The sequence below is a fragment of the Cygnus olor genome, chromosome 3 (assembly GCF_009769625.2).
Source record: "Cygnus olor isolate bCygOlo1 chromosome 3, bCygOlo1.pri.v2, whole genome shotgun sequence".
NCBI lineage: Eukaryota > Metazoa > Chordata > Aves > Anseriformes > Anatidae > Cygnus > Cygnus olor.
Genome location: NC_049171.1, coordinates 55478205 through 55503183, shown reverse-complemented (window position 1 = coordinate 55503183; position 24979 = coordinate 55478205). Strand labels below are relative to the sequence as shown.

The window sequence follows — 24979 nt, the reverse complement described above, 5'->3', positions numbered from 1 at the left end:
GAAATTACAATGTGATTTTGTTAATCACACTGCCAGAATAATCAGCTGAGGAACTACCAGAATACATTACCACCTTTTTCCAATTTTACATTTGACTTATTTGGAAAGTGGCAAAGAAATCTTAAGTTCAAAATATGGGATTGGGAGATTGCCTAACTGCTTATAAAGCTAGATGAAATTACACACCACCAATTACATTTTTGTCCATATGTTAATCGTCTAACAAAGTTTCACAGCATAAGTTCACATGAGTGCTTTGTATTTCGAAGAAACACAGCTCATACATCGAAGAAAATCACATGCAGAGACTATAACGACACATAAGAAATTACTCCACTTGCTTCCTTATCACCATTTCTTTCAATGGTCAAACCTTTTCCATATGTTAGAACATTATCAGGTTAGACAATATGCAGCGGAGATTTTCCATTCTGAGAGTGTTGATTTATGATGAAAAGTTGGACACCTGACATGGTTTCTGCTCCACTAGCCATGTCTTTCTTCCGTCCATTAGCTGGCCACCTAGCGAAGACATCAGACCTCACTTGAAACAGTACCAGGACCCTTGCAGCGTACAGCCCACCAGATATGGCTGCACATTCTGACTTTCAGGCATTGCTTCAACTGTGTCTCTGAGGTGTAAGAACAATATCCAAAGCAAGCTGATAGATGAGAGCAGTAAATATCTCACCATCTGACTTCAATCCAGTTGTGCAGGTTTTTTTGTTTGTTGTTGTTTTTTCCTGTGCTAATATAATAAAACCTTTTACTGACTTCCAGTTATGCCAAATGATATCAAAGGAAGAAAGAGCCTGATTCCCACAAAGCAGATCAAGAAATAGGGAAGAAAACAAGTTGCAGGATGCAAAATGGAGGAGGAGTGAAAAAACAGAGAGAGGCCCATGGAAAATGTGAAGGATCATGGTGGTAGGGAATGGGAAAAGTAAGAAAAGTACGACAGAGGTGTATTGAGCTGTGAAACAGGGATGAGATGATGTGGTACAGGTAAAGTAACTTGATGCTGGGAGAGAGATACATCATAGATTATCCCTTCTAATATCGGACTGTATACTGGAGCAGAGCTCTTTGCCTTTTTATTTTAAGAGGGCCAAATTAAGTTTGTAAGTAAAGTGATGAGTAGGTGGGTTGCAAGGATACAACAGATGGGATGTGGACAAACCTGGCACAGAAGTGGGAAGGGAAAAATGACACCCTTTGCAGCACAGAGAGATGAAGGAGGGAGACATTTGGTGCAGTACAAGGCAAGGAAGCATAATCGGGCTGCTGTAGGTCTCATGATGTTCCAGGAGATGCTGGCGTTAAGGTGCAGCTGTCCTCCAGGGTGATGGTAATACACAAAGCAGCACTCCAGTCCCTGAAGATGCTGAAGTCTCAGGAAACAGGAATCATAATGAATGAGAAAACCTACCCTGGAGGTGGAAGCTTTCCTCCCCATCTCAGTGTTTCAATCAACACCTAGGCTCATAACAGAGGTTACAAGCAGACCACAGAAGAGCCAGAAGAATTAACATAGAATGTAATCAATAACAAGATGTTGCAAGTTTGAGCAACTATTTCTGGAGTTGAGACATTTTCACAAAAGGCCTCCTAACTGCTTGCCAAGGTAAGATAATGCTAAAGATTTATGACTCTAGAGTCATGTTCCAGGTTCTGAAGGAAGCATCCTTTACTGCTGGAAGGACAACTCTTCATGACCCAGAGTGAAAAGGGCTGTACATCTTACATGTCTCAGTGCTCATTTGCTATCAGCAAACAGCTCTGAAATCCATCCTCAAAGCATGCTGCAGACACTAGACTCTACTAATGACTGACACAAAGGAGGACAGTCAGTCTATGACAGCTATCACTCACTCTGCAGACCCAACTAGCAGCTAATAGGGTTTGAAATGGAGTAATTCAGTGCCTTTTCATTGTGTGCATTTATGTATGTGTACTGTGTGCTTTATAAAAAGTAAAATTGCAAAAATTTTGATTAAAACATTTGGACAAAAGGCACGTGAATTTTAGAAAAATGTCAAAAGGCAGCCTCTGCAGATTTAGTCTTCCAGCCTTATGATACAGCGTTAAGGTATGAATTACGATATAGTCTCTAATCATATGATCACACAACTCTCTTAGCACATATTTCAAAAGTGATAAAGACTAAAGATAGGTGAAAAAGCATGTGTTAAGAAAAACTAAGGCCAGAAATAATCAGACAGTTCTGGATTGGTGCTTCGGAACTGTTATTCTTGTATTCCGATTTATCAAAAGCTGTGGCTACTTTTTGAAGTCAGAATCTTGTTAGGGGAAAAAAAAAATATCTTTGCATCTTTAGAGGAATTAAACTGAGACACTGGAACCTGCATTAGCCTTTACAGCAAGCCATCAACACTTAAGTCCTCAGCAACACTTACATAGTAGTGAAGCACAAGGACCTGCACAGACAGCATAAGGAGCCACAAAAAAAGAGCTAAGCCAGACGTTTTACCAGAGGTGAAAATCTGTGTAGGAACTGGGCCCAAAATCCTACTTCTCCATTCAATGATAAAGAATTAGGATTCTCTACAGCATTGGCAGCATTACAGAAGATACGTTTATTGAGGTATGGCTTATTTCACATCAGATAAGTAATCAGAAACTGTTCAAATAAATTGTCCAAAAAAAGTATTTTCCATATTTGTTAAATGGAAAATGCAGTGATTCTATCTTAAAAAAATATATAATCCAGCTTGTAGAATAAGCATGCACTTTTCAGTTCCAAAGTCTAAATTTGTTGGCAAAGTTGAACACTTGCCAATTACAAATTTGAAAGCCACATTTGACAGAACAGCAAACCTGGGGAATCACTCTTTCCTCTTTTCATCCTGTGCGTTCTGCCATATTTCAAGCAAGGGATGTAATTTATATGTAAATTATTACTGAATATATCTCCTACCATTTAAAAAAGTAAATATTTTAAGAAGAGTATATAATCACTTGGTAAGAACATCTATGCAGTATTTAAAGTATAATGGTAATTGAAAAAAAATACAATATTAATCAATTATAAATTTTACAGTATGTGCTAAATTTTCTAGGGTAAAGTCAAGGAACAAATGAAAAATGAAAATATTTGAAGCTAAACATACATGATATTAGGTGAAGCACAATAAAGTACATAATAAAATTCATTCTATCAATTGTAAATTTTATGTTTAATTAAAACCTGAATGGTATCCCTTTTAGGCTGACAACTTTTGTATATATATATATATATATATATATTATTTTTTTAAAAAAAAACAAAGAGAATGCTTGAAAAAGTTAGACTGAATATAGCCATATATAAAGCTGTTAATCCAGACTTTGAATATAGCTACAGGCTGGATTGTTGCTGTTGACTATACATTTCTGCTCATAGGATAAAATATTTTCCAAAAGTTAAAATACTAGGCCAAATTCACACATAGCTTACTGACGAGCATTTCCAAATATTTGTTTTAATTGGAAAACATGGGTGATTCATTTTGATCATTCTAACAATATTTATTTCTGAAGCTGCATGGAAAATAAAATTATATTACCACTGAAAAGAAAAATCTTTTCTCGGGAAACTTTAGGATTTGTAAATCAGTTGAGCAGAACAGAAAGCTGGGGCTATATTTTGGTAAAATCATTTATTACTGCTTAATCAATGACTTTGCAGCAACCTCAGCTTTTCTGTTGGTGTGAAACTCAGAGAGACTATCATCCTCAAAATATTGCTATGAGATAGTTTGGCATTGTGAAAGACTCTTAAATACTGCAAGAGCGTGTATATATATATATATATATATATATATATATATATTATGTGTATATATATATAAAGAAGATATATAAAGAAATATATATATAAAGAAGAGGGAGAGTGTGAACAACAGAAATCCATATTTTTGCTGACTGACCCCAGGGGATTAAACTCCTGAAGTCACTAGAAACATTACATATGGGGTAGTAAAACAAAGCCATTTTACACTATCATTAAGTTTAGTGATAACAAGCTGAGACAGTTTTCTAAACAGATTTCTAAATTGAACAGGCACAAGGACTTGTTCACTGGAGCTTTACTTAAAGAATCACCACTTAAAATCTGGATCACGTTCTCAACTTTATTTTCAATACCAGTTCAGTTAGCATCTGAACTTCCATCTCAGCAAATATTGTCAACGGCAGCAAACTACATTCTTTAGTTTTTGTTTGTTTGTTTGTTTTATCTTTAAAAGCAGAGCTCCAATACTTTATTGTTTGCCGTAAATCTTTCATATTCTAGGCTGCAAAAGATGAGACAAGATAAATGGCAGAGAAAGTAACCAGATCTTCCTCTTTCCAACCAGTTCTTTGAGAATTTTCAGAACTGAGGAGGATATTCCCCATGGTCACCTAAGGAGATGGTGCCAGTGATAACCACTTCCAGCATGTATTCTTCTGAGTGACCAGGAACGTTGCAAAGTTTGTAGCCTTTTGATAATTTACTCAGACTTGCAGCCTATCTTAACAGCTCTGCCAGCTTTGACAGATGGGGATCTATGTTAGCTGATACTTTTATATGGAAAACACAGCTGTAGTCTTACTTCAGTTCTGCCATACATATCAATCAGGAGAGATGTCCCCAGACACTAAAGATATTCCATGTCCTTTTTCATCATTACTATTTTTGTTTTCTTTAGACCCAGTGATAATCATTGTCTACATCTTTTATCATAACATGAAATGCAGTTATTCACAAAGTCAGCATAAGCTGAGTTTAACTGGTCTTGTGCCTGAGCTAGATAAATGGAAGGAATGAGGGGAGGGGGTCGAGAGGATGGAGTCAGTCTCTTTTCAGTCATGCCCAGAGACAGGACGAGGGGCAACAGACACAAACTGCAGCATAGGAAGTTCCGGCTGAATATGAGAGGGCACTTCTTTACCATGAGGGTAACAGAGCACTGAGGTTGCCCAGAGAGATTGTGAAGTCTCCTTCTCTGGAGATATTCAAAACCTGCCTGGATGCCATTCTACGCAATGTGCTCTAGGTGATCCTGCCCAGCAGGGGGGTTGGACTAGATGATCTTCAGAGGTCCCTTCCAACCCTGCCCATTCTGTGATACTGTGAAGGAAAATATCCTTTGAATATAACAAAAATTAGGCTTTAAGATTTTCTTAAATTGTTATAGCACGTACAAATTCTAACTATTAATATTACTAACAGTTCCTTAAAGAGAGAATAACATATATGAGTAAGCATTCATATTAGGATATGAAGGATATTGAGAGAGCATTTGATATCATGCATATAACTGCCCATCTGTTTCCACAGAATACATTTAACATAACATTTAATCACTTCCTATAGAAAATGAAGTCAGATACATATGCTTTAAAACTTTATTAGGAGATGGTATGGGAGAAAAAAGGAGAAATGAAAAATTAAGCAGGAAACTTATTTCTATTATATTTCTTCTTCTTTGACAATATTTACAACCACAAAGATAGGTGAGTAAAAAGGAGGTAACAGCTAGAAGGCATTACATTCAGAAGTAATCAAAACTGGAAAAGATCCCTGTTTGAGTTTTCTATTGCCAAATATAAGGAGCATTCTAAGCTTTACAAATGTCAAATATCATAATCCAATGAATTTTTATGCATATAATACAAGAAATACAAATAAGACAAAAAAGAAAATACAACAGAAAAAAAAGATTCAAAGAATTATAGCAAGCAGCACATTTCCAATGAAGTAATCATACCGTTTACTGCAAGTAGTCTGGATGGAAAACTGAGGCAAGATAACAAAGCCACTACGTTAATGTTTTTGCCTAGTTGTGGCTACCAATAATTTCCTTAACTGCTTGGCAGATATACAGGTTGCATGTACTGTTACTCTGGCAATTGCAGAGTTCCCATAAACTAAGACTTTCAAAGCTGCCAAAAAAATTATTTTATATTACATTTTAACAGAACTGAATGACTGAAAACAGGGGCAGCTTTCAAAAACTTCAGTCTTCGTTTCACAATCTCAGAATTAGTCCATTGAAAACGCAGTTGGCTGAACTGAAAAACACTGGAAACAGGAAAAAGCATCACTGATTTTTATAAACCCAGAAAGAAAACTGTTCATCTGACAGTACCAGAACTATATTTATGAAGACTGTAGGTCCTAAAGAAATATATTTTACTGTAAGGTTGTTTTTTTGATGTTGTTTTTTTTCCTAGTCTGGCAGATGGCAGTAAGCTCATAGCAACAGTAATCAGATGGATATGCAATAAATAAACCAAAACATCCTCTTTTTTTTTTCCTGCCCCCCCCCCCCCCCCGATTCAAAGCATGACACAGCCAAAGAGGAGGACAGATTAGAAAAAGACCAGCTCAATTCTGCTTGTTAGGATACCAGCAATGTAAAACATGGGCCCAATGGTGAGCAGAAACACCATTCTGTGCAAAACATGGTTCAGGAACATGGCAAAGAATATGCACAAAAGATGACCAAAAAAATTCCAATATAAATATTAGAGTATCTTCAGCTGCTCTGGAAATTGCTTGAAGGAGCTGTTCAGATAAATAAAAAAGGTACACAGAGAAATAGAAAAGGCATACTCAATGGCGAAATACCACAATCAGGTGCAGAGTGCCAGCACTCTCTGTTCACCACCTCCAGCCCCTTCATCCTGCTCCTGAGGGGACTGTCAGCCTCAGGCTGCGTCCAGCTACTTGCACAGGGCAGTAATCTATGGGGAGGACTTGGAGAGGAGAGAGTGAGCAAAAATAAAGCGATGTTATGACAATTTTCATGCTGCCTGGATTCAGTCTTACCCAATGTTTCTAGTAGACACAAAACTCCAAGCAGACTCTTTTTTTTTTTCTTATTGTTGATACTGGCTTTAATGTCTCATTGAATGAAATCAGACCATAACCAGTAACTTAGCAGAAGAAAGCAAGCTTAAAAAAATCACTTTTTAAGACTTTTTTTTTTTAGATAACTGCCAACGATGATAGAAACAACCAAATTTTAGAGTGCAAGCGAAAAAAAATAGAAGTTACATTTGGTTCCTCTACTTTAATCCTGCATCACCTGACAAAGCAACTTGGCATTGTAATGAAGTAGCTTCCATAAAGGACTTTCTTGAGTCAAAATTCAGTTACCTAGACCAGTAACTGAGCTTTGAACCAGTTTACTAAAGGAATTAAAATCACTTCTGAAATGGAAAACATCAAGGGTTAAGGCTTCAGGTCCAGTTACGACTGACTGATGTCACGACTCTGGTCAAGTCATGGAGGTTATTTCTACCTGACTCAATACCATATTAAACAAATTCCCAGTATAGGTCTGCCCTTTATTCTGTTTATGCATTTGATAACAGAAAAGGTGCAAGTGATCCACAGAGCTGAGCACAGGTACATTTCTGTACAGGACTCCTCTATTACACATATATTACACTTTGGGTTTCTTTTTCATTTCTCTACAGCATTCTTGACCCAGCCTGAAAATGAAATTAATAGATGTTCCCAGTGTTGCTGGGCTGCTGGTGAGGGTCCTCTTGGGATGGTAGAGGAGTGAAGGCTTCAGCCCCCATCTGCTCAAGAGGGCAAGGAATGGATGTTTTTTTCTTATGTGCCCAACAAGTCACTTATGTGAAAAATGGGCAGCACTACAGCTACCACCACTCCTTCTCCAGACATGCTGTGATGAAAAGGACTGAGCCTCCTCTTGGTACTGAAGGAGTAATCTCTGTGCCTGGCTCCAGAACAAGCTGCAAGCATGGATCCTAACCCCACCCATGTGTTGAAGACTGAGATGCCTTCCCCACCCTCACCCCAATTCTGTTTGCCCTACTCACCCCATTCATTGCAGAGAAATCAAGCAACTCACCTACGTTAGGACCAGAAGCAGGTCCACAGGATGAATTTAAATAGTTTCACTACATTCACTATTTCTTAGCTTACCGTGTAGCTAAAGCAGCAAAAGGATGCTGCCTTCAGGCCTCATTAGAAGTTAAGGTGAGCTGGAAGAGTTAAGTACAGATGAGCAAACTAAAGGAAAATCATTTAGCTTACTAAGTTACTAGACATACCAATATCACATCAGCAAAGCTTCAGGGGATTTTAGCGAATACTTAAATTTTGAACATAACTTTTGTATGGTAATTGATGAAGAGCACAAAACCCCACATTTCTGAAGGAGTATTAAAATCAAACTAGGAAAAGGCAGAGTTAAAAGCTCACATTTGTAAGAATTATCCCCCCCCAATCAAAATAACACTTTTTTATATATACATTCAGCAACTACAAAACATGTAGTGCTTGACAAAAAAAAAAAAAAAAAGAGAGAAATGTGAAAGGAGAATGATTTTATGGTTTTGTAAGTTAAGCGAGTGAAAAAGCAAAGAAAGAGCAGGTTTCAGAAGTAGGAGAAACCTGTAAACTACCACCTTGCCTTAACAAAATGGTCTCTCACCGTGGGTAGTCTTAAAAACTATGAAGGTTGCCCAATTGGAATGCAGTTGTTCCTTTATCGCGTATCTTGTTACTGTGGGCTTAGTTTTTGCCTTAAAAATAAAAGTTTATAAAATTTATGAATAAAAGCTCTCTCACTGGCATTACATGGGTCCTCACTTTATATTGATTTCTTTACTATAAAATCTGAGTTGAAGCTTGAATTCTAGTACACTTTCTAAATATAGTCAGAATAAACTACAGACTATGTTGCAACTTTAACATTAGTGGGATAAGTGTATTTTTATTTTTTTTTTTTTTCCAAAATAAACTTGAAATGCACATTACTGCTGCTAACCAAGATAAGCTAGAAGCATTTTTTCCACATACACTACTCAAATGGCTCAGCTGACTTCTTCTGTAGGTGACTAAAATGAGCAGGCATTTCTCCACCAAAAGAAACCAGTTCTGAAGGCCAGCCTGACTGGCTGCTGTCAGAAATCCACACACGCATGCCCACCCCTTGGGTCTCCACAGACCTCTCTGCTCCCCAGGGAGCTGCTCCAATGCCTCTAAACCAACAAGATCCCTGGTCAGCCAGGGGTCCAGCCGCTGTACTCGCCATCTGTACTTGTCCCTGGAGTTCACACCAGCTCTGAAGAGGACTTCTATATGTCTGCATTTCATGCACAGTCCTGGGGCTTGCCACCTCCACTCATTATATAGGTTACTTTCTCTTTTTCTCTCCTCTCCTTCCTCCGTCTCCCAAATTAGCAGTCTAGCATCAGTAATAAAAGGAGGAGGTAGTAGCATGAATGACCTTTCCCATTTAATTCAATGACAGAAATACGAGACATTTATCATTTACTCAGCTCATAGGACTGCTAAAGACAAATTCACCTGTGACACATGCACCAAGATAAATTCTTATCTGTTTCTAGTACACTTCCATTAGTATCAGATTTATCATCCATTCTCCTGAAGTCCTGAGTACCACCCATGCAGCGTAGGAGAATAAGACTCTATTCAATTCACCAGGATTCTATTAAAAAAAAAAAAAAAAAAAAAAAGCACACATTCATAACTCTGACTTCACTCACACATATTTGCTTAGGCTGTTGCCTCCTTTGTTGCAATACTGTGCTGAAAATGGACATTTAACCCACTCCTTAAACTTACTCATTAGTTAATAAATGGCTTAAATCTCTGCCTACGCCTAAGCTAACATACTAACACTGTCTCCATGAAGTCCTGTTTTACATCTCAAGCTGTAAAGCTATATGAGTTTTTCTGTGAAAGTCCACAAACTCCGTGACATATTGAGGATCACCACTTCAGTACACCTGCACATAACTACTTCAAATATGAATTTGATGCCAAATATATCTTTATACAACATTTAGACACCCCTTTTTCCTGTATATGTGTGTGTACAATGTTCACACATATTTCCTTATATGTATATATCAAATATATACACCAATTTCTTCAAGCTGGCATCCTTCCTTCAACCCCTTCAATTCATCTGGACCATGAATCCCTGAAAAACTATTACTCATTTTGACAGATTTCAGAGCAGTGTAAAAAATTAGGTTGGTCTGAGGTTGATCCCATCTCTGATTGGACTCTGTCATCTTTCTCTTCCCTCCAATCCCTCTTCCCATTACTTCATTCCCACATCTCATGATGGTTCTGCTAGTATGTCAAAAATCAGTTCATACTTTCCTAACTGCACTTCTTGAAAGCCTTTATTAAGCCTTACTGTCATCCCATTAATTTTGGTCCATGGTTTTTCTTTCACTAAAGGTACCTTCCCCAATATGTGCAACATTTCTTGGGAGCTTCTCTGCATCTTTATCTCCTGTGTTGCCTCAACAGAGCTGATATTCTCCTTGCACTTTTAACCTGTTGCCTATAGGAATAAAAACTATAGTCCAATGAAATGTATGTAGATTCATTTGGCTAGACATTGACTTGTCACCTAAAAGATTACTAACTACAGCCAGGAGAATTCATGAAGCCTCACTGACACATGAAATCAGGAGTAAATCTGTCCCTACGTATTAGTAGCTATGTAGCAAGTAATTGTTGCTGCTCATATAGCTTAGTTTATAGCTATGCAAGTTATACTTCTCATAGCAGCAGCAGAAGACAAGCTAACACAACAAATGTCAAATAAGCAATGGCTCTACATACCCTTTGTTACTACCAGACATTTCAAGGAAGTAATACAAGTAGGACCCAAATGGTGAAAAAATATGAACAGTGACAAAAAGAGCGTATGAAAAAAAACTTTCTCTCCAATTTTCCGTTAGCGTCTGTCAGCTCTTGAAAAGCAGAGACTCAGTCACCATTATGAGGTAAATAGTCCTTATAAGGATGAATTTTATTAACTGCATTTTACAGCTTTCCTGTTTACCATTATATCCATCTTATTGCATAAGCAAGCCTGAAGAAAAAGCTTTCTTATTTTTGTTTGTTTTTCTTAATGTACTGTGCAGACCCATAAGCAAACGCTGTCAGTTAACAACTCTGGTTACAGCAGAGTGCGTGTGCATCTGCCTTTCAATTCTACTTTTCTTCAGACCTAGCCTGGTTCAGAAGCAGCACACTACATCATGCAACATATCTGCCAGGGTAACAGCCCCTGCAAAGGAGTCTGCCATTCCCCAGTTCTTCTGCCAGCATTCCACCAAAAGAGACCATGGCCCTACAGCTGGCCCAAGAAGGCCAGCCTGGGCTCCTGATGAGGAGAGCTTGCCAGTGTTGTTGAACAATGGATTACAAAGATGAAGGCACTGAAAGCTAATATTGAAAAGAAAAAAAAAAAAAAAAAGAGTTGAGTCAATATTTTAAAGCTCCTGTACATTTAGCAGAGTGCTACACAAGGTGTGCATGAGGGCGAGCAGTGTGCAGGCATTCTCTGTACACCAGGCACCTAATTTAGGACCTGATATTCTGTATCAAGTTGGTAGTGATGCTAGTTCTTCCAGAGCATGATTTAGAGCACCTAAGTTAGGTTTGCCAAACACTAATAAAGTGAATGAATTTGCCCCTTGGGGCACCTGCCTGCCTACATCACCTTGATAGGCAGCCTTGGCACAGAGGTAATTAGTATGAATTCCTCTCAGGTGCTTGCAGGGGTGGGAAAGAATGGCAATGAATAAAGAAAGAGGTACAGAAAATGACATAGATCTCCAATATCACACACTAGAAATACCTACTCTAAGATGATACTAGCTGTCTAGTGAAAGAGCTTGTATTACTTCTACAGTCATAGGAAGACTGTAAAGTAGACACAAGAACAAAGGGGTTATAAAAGAAAAAGAAAGAAAAAAAAAAAAACAAAAAAATTACATAATATTTTACAAATATGAGTACTCTTGTTAAAATAACTTTACAGATGCACATCTTCCCTAAGTCATTATTAAATGCCTATGGACTGCACTTCCCCTTTCCAAGGCCACCTTCTTTATGGCAGCACTGCTCACGACATGGGCTATCCATTAAAACCACTGTCGTGTAAAGCATTCTTCATGAAATTAGCATGCTAATAATGTCAAAGCAAGTATTTTTCTTACACTGCAGGAACATTAACTGAAATACAAGATTTTCTAACCCATTTTTAATAGAAAATGATGATGGTCTAACATTCCTGAAATGTGGAGGCAAAGCATGGAAGGAAAATCTAGGCAGATCAATATTACAAAAAGAACTGCCAATCAGAAATATTTATGTAAATTTGTAAAACTACTTTTCAGCTTACTATCAGCTCGTGTAGAGACAATTATTGATCAATATCCTGTCAAGTAAAACATAATTCTAGAGATTTATTTTTTTGTCCCTCACCTTAACCTAAGACCTGCTGATTTTTAGTTAAAATAAATAAATCACCTGTACTTTTTGACCTTTTAAAAATATTCACTAAGCACATTTTATCTTTATCAAATTTGATGTTCTAAAGGGATTCATGTGGCTGTGTTAGCATACTGACCTTATACAAGTTCCAGCATGGCTACCATATAAAGCACGGTACTTTTAGTAGAAATAAATAGTTACCATTGCACATTTGTGTCTAGGTTGACCCCTATGTAAGGGGGAGAACAAAACCACACCACTCTAGGAAAGATCTGCACAATTAGGAAGACAGAACTAGCAGGGACCACAACATTCATCAGGTCAGGTTCCTCACAAAGGCAGGCTGACACCACACACAAATGCCCCTAGAAGATTACCCATCCTCAGCAAGTATGCCTCAGCATACTCCTCCCAATAAATTTCCCAATTTTCAAAATGGTGTAACAGCTCTAAGCTACAAGGCTCCGCTAAAGAAGATCTGAGACAACCTGGTGCCAGTCTCAGGTCTCTGCATGAGACAGAGCTTTCTTACCTACTTTCCTAATGGATTATATGAATGAGAAATTGATGCATTTCACTGTGAAATCATTTAACACTGGAAGACTTGGGATGTGGCCAACTCATTGGCCATTGCTATGTTGGGGTAAGAAGAATGTCCCTGTTCACAGCTTATACAGAGTTTGCATCTCCTGTATCTTCCATTTGTGACAGACATACCTTCCAAACTGCCTCAGACAAGTCCGTTCTAAAGCACTTTTCAGGCACTTGTTGGCATTGTCAGCTTTCATTTTCACAGATTTAAAATACCTGAGACCATTAACACCCCACCCCAGTCCCTGCCCCCAAGTTTACCACTGACTGTGCTGCTATTCCCCAATTCCCAATTCTCTTTCAATGATCCTACCAGTCCAGCTGCGAGAGAAAATAAATACCCATAAATGCCACCCCCCCCCTCCCCCACGCCATTATTTTTGGATGTGTCAATACCTGTGCTGAGTATCAGAGCAGCTAGGATCTTCAGTTCAACCATTCTCCAGAGACCTCAAACTGAAAGGTAGTAGGGACTCTAACGTAAATCTAGGTTTTCCTATTCATATAAAAACATACCAGCAGTGTATCAAAAGCCAGCTATTCTAAATGGTATAATCATAAAAAGAAATGTCAAATATTCACTGTTCAATCCATTCATCGCTGTGGTTTTGAATAACTGTCTTGTCTTAAATTAGTACGGAAACTGTCAGGAATAGATGCTGCAGTGTGCAGAATATCTTTTTTTCACCTTCCAAGAAAAGTCAGGGTTTGTTTATACTCAGAAGTCCAATTAGTTACCCCAAATACTGCAGAACTTCTAATTCATTTAAACTTTGAAAAACAAATCTAAACCAGGAACAAAGGAAAAACCTACACAGAGTCACGTTTACATTCACTAAGCCATTCTGAGCTGCACACTACGCAGATCTGAGCTAAGAGAAGCAAGTGCTTGAGGATGTGCACATGCAACTCATTGCAAAAGCCAAAACGCCAAGACGTGGCTCTTAAAGATATGTTCTTGGGCTTGGTCAACAATCCTTGCTGTTTATTGGAAATACTTTTTCTGGTTGAGTTTATATTAGCTCTTAACTGCATTACGGCGGAACTGTGCGATGTCTATATTTGTCTTTGATACCAATCGGCCCAGGTTTCACAGAAGCGACAGCAGCCAAAGCACCATTACACTGTCTGAGGAACTCTGGAGAATTTGCTTGGCACCCGTTTTTAATTCTGCTGGAATTAGAGAGAGATTGAGAAGTTACCATAAAATGCTTACAACTTGGAAATATCCCAGTGCACCAATATTCCTTGAGGCTGCACTATCTTGACAGGGACCTGAGTACCTTGCTTTCTAGTGAAGGCACTCAGCATGATCTGAGACACTCAGATGTTGGTGCCTTTCTTGCTCATCTGTTACAAGGGCTAATTAAAAATTGCTGGAAGTTCCAAGCATCCTTACAGGCACTGCGCTCTTAACAAGCACGTGAATAGCCCCAGATTCATCACTGCTTCGTTCCTGTTTTACACCTACATTAATTAACTGAAATCACGAGTGCTCTGGCATTCTACTTTGGTTTAGCACAGAGAAGGGTTACACTCGTAACTTCTATTATCATCAGTGGTAGTTACGTATATGTGCTGGGCAGAAAGGAGCAGCTGTCCTCTAATAAGGCACTAGTCATGACAAATATAATACTGACATGGGACCCACATAATTGTCTTTGTAAGCACACTACAAAGCAAGAATGATTGCAAATGCCAGAATCCACAAAAACCGCAACATTCTCCCTCCACTTTTTTATTTCAATTCGCAGAGAACAGCACATTTCTGCAGCAAATAGAGCTTACTAAACCAGCTGCCTTTTGTTATTGTCCTTATGCCTATCTGTGATATTATACAACAGATACCACTTTATCAGTGCCCATAAATAACTTTTATTATGCATCTCAAAAAGCACAGTTTAGCACTATACAGAACAGACACCATCTCTTCCAGTGGTTGAAGCCAGCAACTTTCTTTTGTATCTGCCTCCGGGTGATGGCTTTCATTTAAAATAAATAAATAAATAAAAATTGTACTAGACAGCAGACCTGTAAACATTCTGAGAAACACGCATCACTGGGTATATTGATGAATGCTGCATGCAACTCCAGTTTGTTGTGGTTTTCCCTCTGCAAGTACCAAATTTACTGCTAGCTCCACACTCAGAAAAGCCAGTCTGATAAAATCAAAGACAATGAACTGTTTTCAGGATACACTGAAGCCCATGTCTTATGTTAACACTACCAGTGCCATCATCTGGCATGTTACCAACTGCTGTCACTGTCTGTGACTGCTACTAGTGTCATAAAATAAAAGCTAACTGGCCTAAAGAGCATGGAATGGGAGTGGCTTCAAGGAGAGAAAAAAAAAAAAAAAAAAAGGAAATATTAACTTTTATCTAATGAAAAAAAATGTAATCTACATTTTAAATTCTTTTTTTTTTTTTTCAGGCAAGCATGTTATTCTTTTTCACTCTTTTAGCTGCTAGTGTTTTCAATTGTTTTACTGTCATTTGCTCTTCCAATTTGAATAGTGATGTAATGACATATGACTGCCTGATATTCAGTGGTACTCACAGCACCTTTGACACTGGTGGCTCAAGTACACAATGAGCAGTATCTTCAGTTTAATGTATTTGTAGCTTTGTGAAGGCAGCAGTGACATACAACCAGCTCTTTTCTCCTTTTGTTTCTGTGCTTTGTAATGGAACAGCCTGCCACAGAGACTGTGACCAGAGAATAATGGAAAATGCTGGGCCGTTGTCGGCCTTGGCAAAAATTTGCAAACTTTACATTTTGTTTAATTATTGAAGAATGACTTTTCAAAGATCCATGTATTGTAGTAAAGAGACATCATAGTATCTGTCTTCTTTTCCTCACAAAAGCTTTTTATCTTCAAGTGAAAAGAATATACTTGTTGCGGGACAATTAGTAGTCTCCTATGAAGAAGTTTAAAGGAATTTTTAATTAGTAAATTGACTGATGGTATGAGTCACCTGGAAGGGAATTACATTAGTTCCTAAGACTGTCAAGTTTTGTTACATAAATATTAACCAGTACCTTAGCATTACGAGATAGAGGGTCTCAAGTCTTGTTCTGGAAACCATTTTCATTCACTACTATGGAATCAATCAGCAAATGTTATTCAAGGTGAGCAGGGGCAGCACCCTGGCCCTTGTTCCAGGCCTCTAACATGACTTCCATTCATCCAGAAGAAACGTTACACATCATCCATGTGTATTTTGCCTAAATCCTAGATAACAGCTTCACAGTCTGTCCTCTCTTCTTAATAGAAAGATACCATCAAAGATGAGCAGGTTTAACTGTGTAATGTGGTAAATAAACAAAGGTGCATGCAGAATAAAGGCAGACATTTCATCCCCAACTGGGCAGCAACTCAACGACCCAATACAGTCAATGGAAAGAGGCAGCCACCTCCATAAGGTGGTTCACAACCCACATATTACATGCTTAAATGAGACAGCAAGAATCTCTCTCCTGCCATCTGCAAATGGTCTTGCATTTTTGCATTCAGAAAGGTGATGTAACATTTGACCAGCATCATCATTTTGACATCTCTCAGAAATAACAGAATCGACTTCATATGCTGCTTTCTGTACAAAATTCTACTAATGAGAATTCCTTCATAAGAAAAGAAGAGTGAAGAAACTAGACCCCAATCTGTTATGGTATGAATGCAGGATATGATAGACTTTTCCTATTCCCATTCATGTAACTGGTAACTTGTCAGTTCCATGTAACTGGTGACTTGCCAGTTGAGATGCAGGCTAAAATCCCAACTGAGAAAAAAAATAGAAAAAAAAAGTCATGTTAGAAGCTATTACTACAAATGGCATAGGAAAATCTGAGATTCATTTATGTCACATAAAAGGAACTTTACTGATTTTAGCAATCAGTAGCATAATCAGTATTTCTTATATATGTTACGTCATTGCTTAGGCAGCAGAAAAACACGTTTGTGTCCGACAGACAAATCTGAGCCTCAAATGAAAGACATTTTCAAGGTATCCAGCTGTACGTAAACATTTAAGTAGGAGGCAGTAGAGCCCTAAACTGATAAACATTTCTCATGAGTTATGTATGAATTAAAATCAAGTTTTTATTAAAAATGCATAAGTATGATCTGTGGTGAATAGAACTATTAACTATGCATGTTTACTTTTTAGTGAACACAGATATCAGTAATTTTTCCTCTGAATGTCATTTCCATCAGAGGGTTATGCAATAATACCGTGCTGAAACATTTCTTAGATGCCATCCAGCTGGCACATATACATCTGGGCGGAGGGGAGAAAAAAAAGCAAACTGTGAAATGTCTATTGTCACAGTGGCAAGAAAACATCCTTTTAGCTACCGTGCTTCTACTTTACAAGTCAGATAGCACTCAGCAGCCCCTCTCTTTCACTCATTACAATAAAATAAATAAATAAATGGAGACCAATCTGGATGACAATAAACTATTTGATACTTTAAAAACATTGTTTTCAGCTGTTACACTTCATTATCATAACCTTATACACAGTGGTTCCTGTCTTCCTCTCTCCTGTAGGAAGCCTACAGAAAATTACCTAAAAAACAAAGTGAGCATAAATTAGTTTCATCAGATTGATTTTAGCATCAGTGAGTGGTTACAGAATAATGGAAAGCAGTATCTTGTGGTTTTCTGTTTGTTTTGTTATAAAAGGGGATCTTCATGGAAGTGTGCCCAGCAGCTGACATAACTCTGGTGAAACCAGGCTCCTTAGTTTCCTTCTAGTCAACGGAGAGAGAAATGGCTTTCCAAAACAGCATTTCTCAATCTGGAGATCATGTACAGTCCTTAAAGTTAGGAAGTTCTCAGTAAAATGACTAGTAAAAATGCAAGAGGGAGGAAAACATAAATAATAAGGACTGCGAAGGGAAAAACAGCATACTATGGTCTATGATTTCTCCTTATTGCACCCCCCAAAAAGCCTTCTTAAACGGAAGGACCCTTTTGTTTAAGAAACAACTCTAAAGAGCACTTAAAGGTAGGAAACTACCTTAGGCACTCTGACCTGCCCCCTAAAGGAGTCCATTTCCTGAACACTAAGCCCTTTACTGAGCCTAAAAAGATTATCCTGAATTAGACAGACCATGAATATTCTTGCCCTCCATCTAAATATGAAAATATTCACTATTCTCATTCTCAACTAAATGCCACTTAAATTCAAAAAACATAAGCAAACTTTAGAGGAATCCACTGACTCATCTTTTCCTCATGAAATGTCATTGGGTATAGTTGTCTCTTTTGGCATTGTGCTCCTTGGATAATCTCTCAAACCAAATGGAACTATGGGACTACAAAGGCCATTTGGAGCATCTGGGGCTATCGAGGTAGTTCGCTGAGCAGAGACATCAGGCTCCAGAGCAGACGTGGACTGAATCTCACCAATCCCTGAGACCAAAGAAGTTTCTCAAAGCACCATGCTCCTGTTAAAATAGATGTTGAGACCCATGTCTAATGGATGCATGAAGACTCCCATCAGATCCACCAGGACACTGAGAAGACCTCAAGAGGATTTAGTCTTTCAGGAACAAACCCATCCACATCACCAAGCACTTGTTGCAAACTGTATATGTTGCACCTAAACTGTGTGCATTGCCACTGTTCAGCCTAGGACAACAAAGTCACTCAAAACGTTGTTTCTGCCTTCAACAATTCTGCAATGGAACATATTCCTGTCTGTTGACTACTGAATGATAGTTTTCTCCCCACTGACTACAGAATGACTATAGAGTTTTTCTGTGTCTTTTAAAAAGATGCTTACTTAGTGCTTTTTGTAAAGAAACTAAAAAAGAAAAAAATCCTGCTGCTCATTGTTCAAGCTGCTAGCTCAAGCCTCCGTCAATACAAAATTAATTTCTACTGCCAAAGACTTGCCTCGTGGCTATGCAAGTGCTATAACTTAGCTAGATATTCTAGGTCCCTATATTCAGGTAGTCTATTCAACTCCTCTCAATCTATTTAAACCTTTCCCTCCTACCCATCATCACAGTATCTGAATGCTTAGGCTGCTCACTGAACTCTAAAGGAGTTCAGCTTCAAGAAGCAGTGAATTAGATTTGCTATTCAGATTTGCTATGAAATCTTTTACCCTGTAACTTAAAACAACGTACTTGGCTTTTCTGGAAGTGTATGATTTGTTATTCACAATTATTATTACTCATTCACACTTCTATGAAAAAAAATCATACTGTACCTTTCATAATGAAAGTCAATCCACTAAAATTAAATGACACAATGTGCTGTTACCTCTGACATCCACTATTTGTATGCATCACTGGTTTTGACCTCAAGTTATCAGAAATAAACAGCTCGGTTGTGAATCTTTGGTATTTTATCTCAAAAACTGAATAGAAGAAGATTGTTTACTTTTCTACCAAGGTCTCACTTAAACCTAAAAAGGTTGCTACATATTCCTTTCACAGCAACAAAAAGTGTTCACTCTCTGAATTCATGAGCAAGTCCCTGTTTTATATATTCCCAGCAACACCTCAAAATCGACTCCTTAGTATTATAGCTTTCAAACATACCTCTGCTGAAAATCTGCTATTCATGAGATAGTGATTCTACTAGCAATGAAAAGGAAACAATGTTTTTGGATACAATGAAACCAAGACTTTCACTTTCTTCCCTATCAAAACTGAAACAAAGCAAGAAGCAGAATTTTAAAGAAGGCACAGACACAAGTTGTCGAGAGTCAAAATTTCAAAGGCTGGCAGAGACTTAAATATAAGTACTATCAAAAAAGCAGAAACCAATTTTTTCTAATTTCTTTCTAGATTGATAAACCTACAGATCTGCAGGCTAAGAGGAATAACTACATCACTTTCCATTCCATTTGTGAAGCCCATTTCTTTAATTCCCCTAGTGCTAGCAGAAAATGTAGGAACATTTACATGTCATCAAAATTTTCCATTGCAGACATTTTTCTCTAAAGCTGCTATTGAAAACCATTGGCAACATAAACAATGAAACACAATTAAAAGAAAAAAAAATACAGACAAAAAAAAAAAAAAAAGAACACCCTCCCCAGAAACATCAGCAATTGGAAGCAAACACCAGAAGTTTCACTAATGATTTCCATAGCCAAAAAAAAAAAAAAAAGCTTCATACACTAGTTATGTGGTTTGATATGCTATTGTAAAGTACTCTGGTGAGTACTTTCTCACCAGTTCTTTATTCCATAAAACTGTGGAGTAGTTAATACTAGAGAGTCTCTGCTAAGAATATCTTCACTTTGCTCTCTGAGGGACCTCAGCTCTAATCTGGCAAACCTCACTCCCGGAAGGTCCAGAGACAATTCAATCTGCAAACTGTTAAAATATGAGTTTTTTTCCCCAAGCAATATTCACGGTATAAATTAGTGCCAAACTCTGTAGATAGATTTGTGAAATAGATGAAAACCTGCCAAGTTCACCAATCCTGAAGAGTTTGAACTGTATTTCAAACATGAAGAATGTAAACTAACAAAAATTGGCAACACTGAAAAAAAAAATAAAAGATGATTCAGAACGTCCTACAAATATTCTGCCCGTGACAGAAAAAATGAACACATGGGTATTTGCTACTCGTGTTTAAAACCTGATCAAAGAAGATCAAACATGGCCCTTCGTGTGCAACAAGGTAACTAAATACGTGGTTATGGATATTGGTTTCACAGATAAGCACAGAAATCACCACAGATTATACAGTTTTTGAAATAAAGTATTTGAATACTGAATTAACATTATTTATTTGTCGAAAAGTATGAAGCAAGTAAATTTTCATACAACCTGTTAGACTTTTGATAATTTTTTCATTAGCTCAAAGCAAAGATAAAGGTTGGGGCCTATGATAACAAAAGCAACCAAAATTGGGGCCTTTGTTGTTCTGCTTAGCCATGATGCACCTCAGACAGTGGCTTCAGCAAGAATTGTATCTAGAAGAGGCCACAGAGAGATGCTATCAGGTTTGGTGTCAGGTGTGCTTATGCCCCAGTCTGTTGGTGAGCAAGAAGAGATTTCTAACTTTCTAAATCTATGTCTGTGGAAGGCATCAATTTTCAGAAATTCATTAATTTGTGCCTGTTACAATACACACTCCTTTAGAGCATCAGACCGAATCCCTTGGAATCACTAGCTGTGCCTTGATATATACGCATGCAGCTTGTTTACAAATTTTATGTCTTAAAACTCTGCTAAAGTACCTGAACTGTATTATAATTTACTTTAAAAGAAAAAGAAGAGAGAGACTAAGAGGCAAAACGTACAAAAAATAATGATATAAATATATGCAGATGGAAGCTGAGCAACTGCAAAGGCTGAATTACCTGTCATCTAATTAGTCCTGGGAGTATGGAGATCTTATTGTTTCTATCCATCAGACAAAGACGATTTATGAAGACTTAAGTTTCCTCAGGAAGTGATACTCTTTCTCATCATTCCACTTGGGGAGAAAGCTTGTAAGTTGCAAACATGCAGCACTTTTCCCTGTTTTGCCACTGCTCTGAGTTTTCCCAAGCAGAAGCAGAGGACATAAGTTTTTAACTGGCTTCCATGGGGTTTTTGAAGCCTGAACTGAACAATCACAGCTGGTTCACCTTTGCCGCTCTTGCTATTAAAAAGTCTAAACAACAAGATATTAGTGTTACTGATGTAAGCTATTAATAGAAAAGGAGAAACCCAAAAATAAGGAGGTATAAAGGTCAAAATGCAACAACAGAAGATTCATTCAATGCAACCAGGCTGGCTGACACAGGACAAAAAATAGCAGAGCCCCTATGCCCAGGGTTCTCTTCAGAAGGACAAAGGACAAGAGAGACCAAATTAGCATCTTTAAAAAGTGAAAAGATATTTTAAGATAATTAACTCTGTATACAGAAAGCAATGTCTTGTTCCCAACATCAGCAAAATTAGCTCTTACTTGCTGTTAATTCTTCTCATTGGCTCCAAATGCAGAGGAAAATGAGCTGTCAAAGGTTGTTTTCCATAGTACAAATGAGAGCACAAATAGGAAGGTATATGTATGTTAATAAGCAGGGGAGCAATGATCAGTATGCCCTTGAGAGCAGAAACATTCCTTGAGCTTTCTGGTAATCTGATGGTACAGTATGTTGCCTCAGCTATGAACATTTAAAATGCATTTATGAAAACAATTTTGCTTGTGCAGGGGATCCCTTAAGTTGATGTAGCTCTACTCCTGAACTAGTCTTTCAACCAGCTACTCCTTTTTGTCTATTTGTGGACAACTACATCATCTATAAATATGATATGCAACAACTTTGCTAATGAACTGCAGTATCCCTCAATACAACAATGAATTGTACAGTGTACAGAGGCCCAATGTACAGAGCTACAAAGACCATTCAGATCACCACACCCTAGCTCTGCAGAAATGCAAGAAAATCTTTTCATAAAAAATGGAAGAAACCTTTCTTTATACAAACTTTTTCTCTCTCTTGAAACAGTATTTTCTCCTTCCAATCATCATTTTAAAACTGAGATCCAGGTATTAGTAATAACAGATCTTCATGTTAGAAGAGCTTTTTTTTTTTTTTTTTTAACTTATATATAGTTATCACTGCAGAAATGCTCCCCCCGACAAATCCCCACCTAACCAGGCCAGATGACTTCATCATCCTTTGTTTTTGATTTGCATCTGTATTAACGTGGCTGATAATTCCAGGGTGATTCTTGACAGAATTTGCTCCTTTAAGTGGCCTTTACCTGAAAAGTAGTGACAACTGCTCCAACCACAGGCCTACCTAGGGGAGGTAAATCTCCTCAACTTAAAACTCATGACCTATTCCCACCTGATGGTATATGACACGTGAAGAAATTTGACAAGTGATGTTAATATAAGTGCAAAGAGGTCATTTTTTCCATTCCCAACTACTTTTTTTCTCATGTAAATTATTATTTCTGCTTTGAACCTATCTACATGCCATTACACAGGCCAAATGTGATTGAGAGATTTGTGTTGCTGCTAGCATGTCCTTTTCATGCTCAGGAAACATTTCCAAGTTTGTTTTCAGTTTATGAAAATACATTTGTGTTAGAGGTTTGCTTAAGCTACTCCAGAATGCAATATTTACCTACGTATACATGTATATGATACTGTAGTTCACAACAAGTTTTAAAAAATTTACAGTAATGCTGCAATTCCACTTCAACTTACCTGCTCATCCACCTGCTGATACATTCCTATGGAGCATTTCTGTTTATGTTTTTACTATGAGTTTTGTACTCATTTTTGTCACCATGAGTTAGCAAATATGTTTTCCTTCACAGACTTTCAAAACAATAACATTTTAAAATCTTAGCACATTCCAGAGTCATCATAATCTCCTCGTTGCTGATGGTGTTTTAAAAAACAATCTTTTATCCATACAAGGTACAATTGAAACCATTTTCCTTTCCTTTGCAACAAAATATGAAAAGTATGCTTCTAAAACTTAAATGGTTCTAAAGAATGTCAGTGATTAATTTTACGTTTCTAAATTTCTGGAAAGGGTTACATTCCTACCATTTCACTCAAGATTCAATACTTCTATTCCAGATTCTTTTTTTTTTTTTTGGAGTGTGCATGAATAAATTACACCTGATAAGATACATCCAGCTACAAAGAATCAAATAACTTATTTGGGGAACAGTATATACAAATAAAGTGCTTTCCAGAATATAAAAGGATTAAGGGTTGGTTACAACCCATGGAAAGACCACAGGCATTTTGAGTTTCTGATCTGCTAACACATCATCTTCTTTCTATGCACTGTTCTACTGATTTTGGTCCCTGAAACCTACTGTTTTTTTCTTCTGTAGTTCTCTTAGTACCTGTCTGCAGGAGAAGAATTGGCGACAATGCTGGTTGCTATTGATACCGACTAACACTTTCTCAGCTAAACTATTCACTACAAGGTAGAGGAATGGAGTAACGTGAATTATTTCCTTCCCTCTCTAAGGTTAACTGTTTAACAAAGGTGCCTTCTGCACCTGTTCTGCCAGCACATGAGCACTTGGTCTAATGAAAATAAGAAATGGGGCGTATTCCATTGACAGGTCTTTAGCCATGTGTCACTGCAACCAAGTCCACAGGAATTCCATACATCATGTACCAGACTTGCTGACAGTGATCCAGGTACATATTACAGGAGGAGCCATTTCTTTAGTTTACTAACTTTTAAAGACAGTGACTTTTAAAGTGCCTCAATACAATTGCACACAGACTAACTGTCTTGCAAAGCAGATCTATTTTTAGGCAGTTTCTTTGTTATTGTACCTCAGCGCCTACTTTCTAAACTCAGTCTAGTTTCGCTTAGTAGCTGAGCTTACAAGTGATGCCACATGTCCCCTATATATGCAAGCATAAACACATAATCGTTTTAGTTCCGCAACAACACAATGATAAAACATTAACAAACGCTGGCAAGTAGGTCTGAAAGACAAAAATAAAATAAAAAATACACATCTGCAGAAGAGCGCAGACATAACAACTTCACCCCCACACACACCTGTACGGCAAACTGTTCACCGGCTCCGCATCGCCCCTGCCAGGGCCGCGTCCCTGCTTTACATAACGCCAGCCGAACACCAGCTCGCCACGGGAAGCCGGGTACCAAGTTGAGCCGAGGCTCGGCGAAACTGCCCGAGTTTACCAACTCCGCCGCGCGTCCACCGCAGCCGCCCTGGCGCGGCTCCCGCAGAACTACCTGTAACGCCGCCCCCGCCTCCCGCAAACCGCAGGGGGCTGCGGGGGCTCCCCAAAACACCCCCCTCCGCCCCCTCTTTTTCCCCCCACACCACCGCCGGCCGCCGCCGCCACTCACCAGCTGCGCGCCGCACACCGCCACCAGCGTGCAGCGGCCGCTGCAATAGCCCATGGCTCCCGGCACCCCGCGCCGCCGTCCCGCGCCGCTCCGCGCCCGCTCAGGCGGCGGGAGAGCACCGCCCGGCCGCCGCCCGGCTCCCGCCTGCCGCCGGCGCGCCCCGGCCCGGGACCCGCATGGGGGCGCGCCCGCCGCCGCCGCTGCCCGCCCGCCCCTAGCCGCGGCCGCAGCAGCCCCCGCCGCCTCGGCGGCCGCCGGCAGC

General features: G+C 38.6%; 1 long non-coding RNA gene across 2 annotated transcripts; it reads right to left on the bottom strand.

The window, feature by feature from the left end:
• Window positions 1-14743: 14743 nt before the first annotated feature.
• LOC121067134 lies at window positions 14744-24772 on the bottom strand. Of its 2 annotated transcripts, XR_005818131.1 has the most exons (3): window positions 24718-24772; window positions 15929-16668; window positions 14744-15807 (listed from the first exon to the last, which is right to left on the bottom strand). It is a non-coding gene; the product is annotated as an uncharacterized LOC121067134 (long non-coding RNA). The 2 variants fall into 2 exon arrangements; XR_005818132.1 differs by having other exon boundaries at window positions 14744-16668.
• Window positions 24773-24979: the final 207 nt, after the last annotated feature.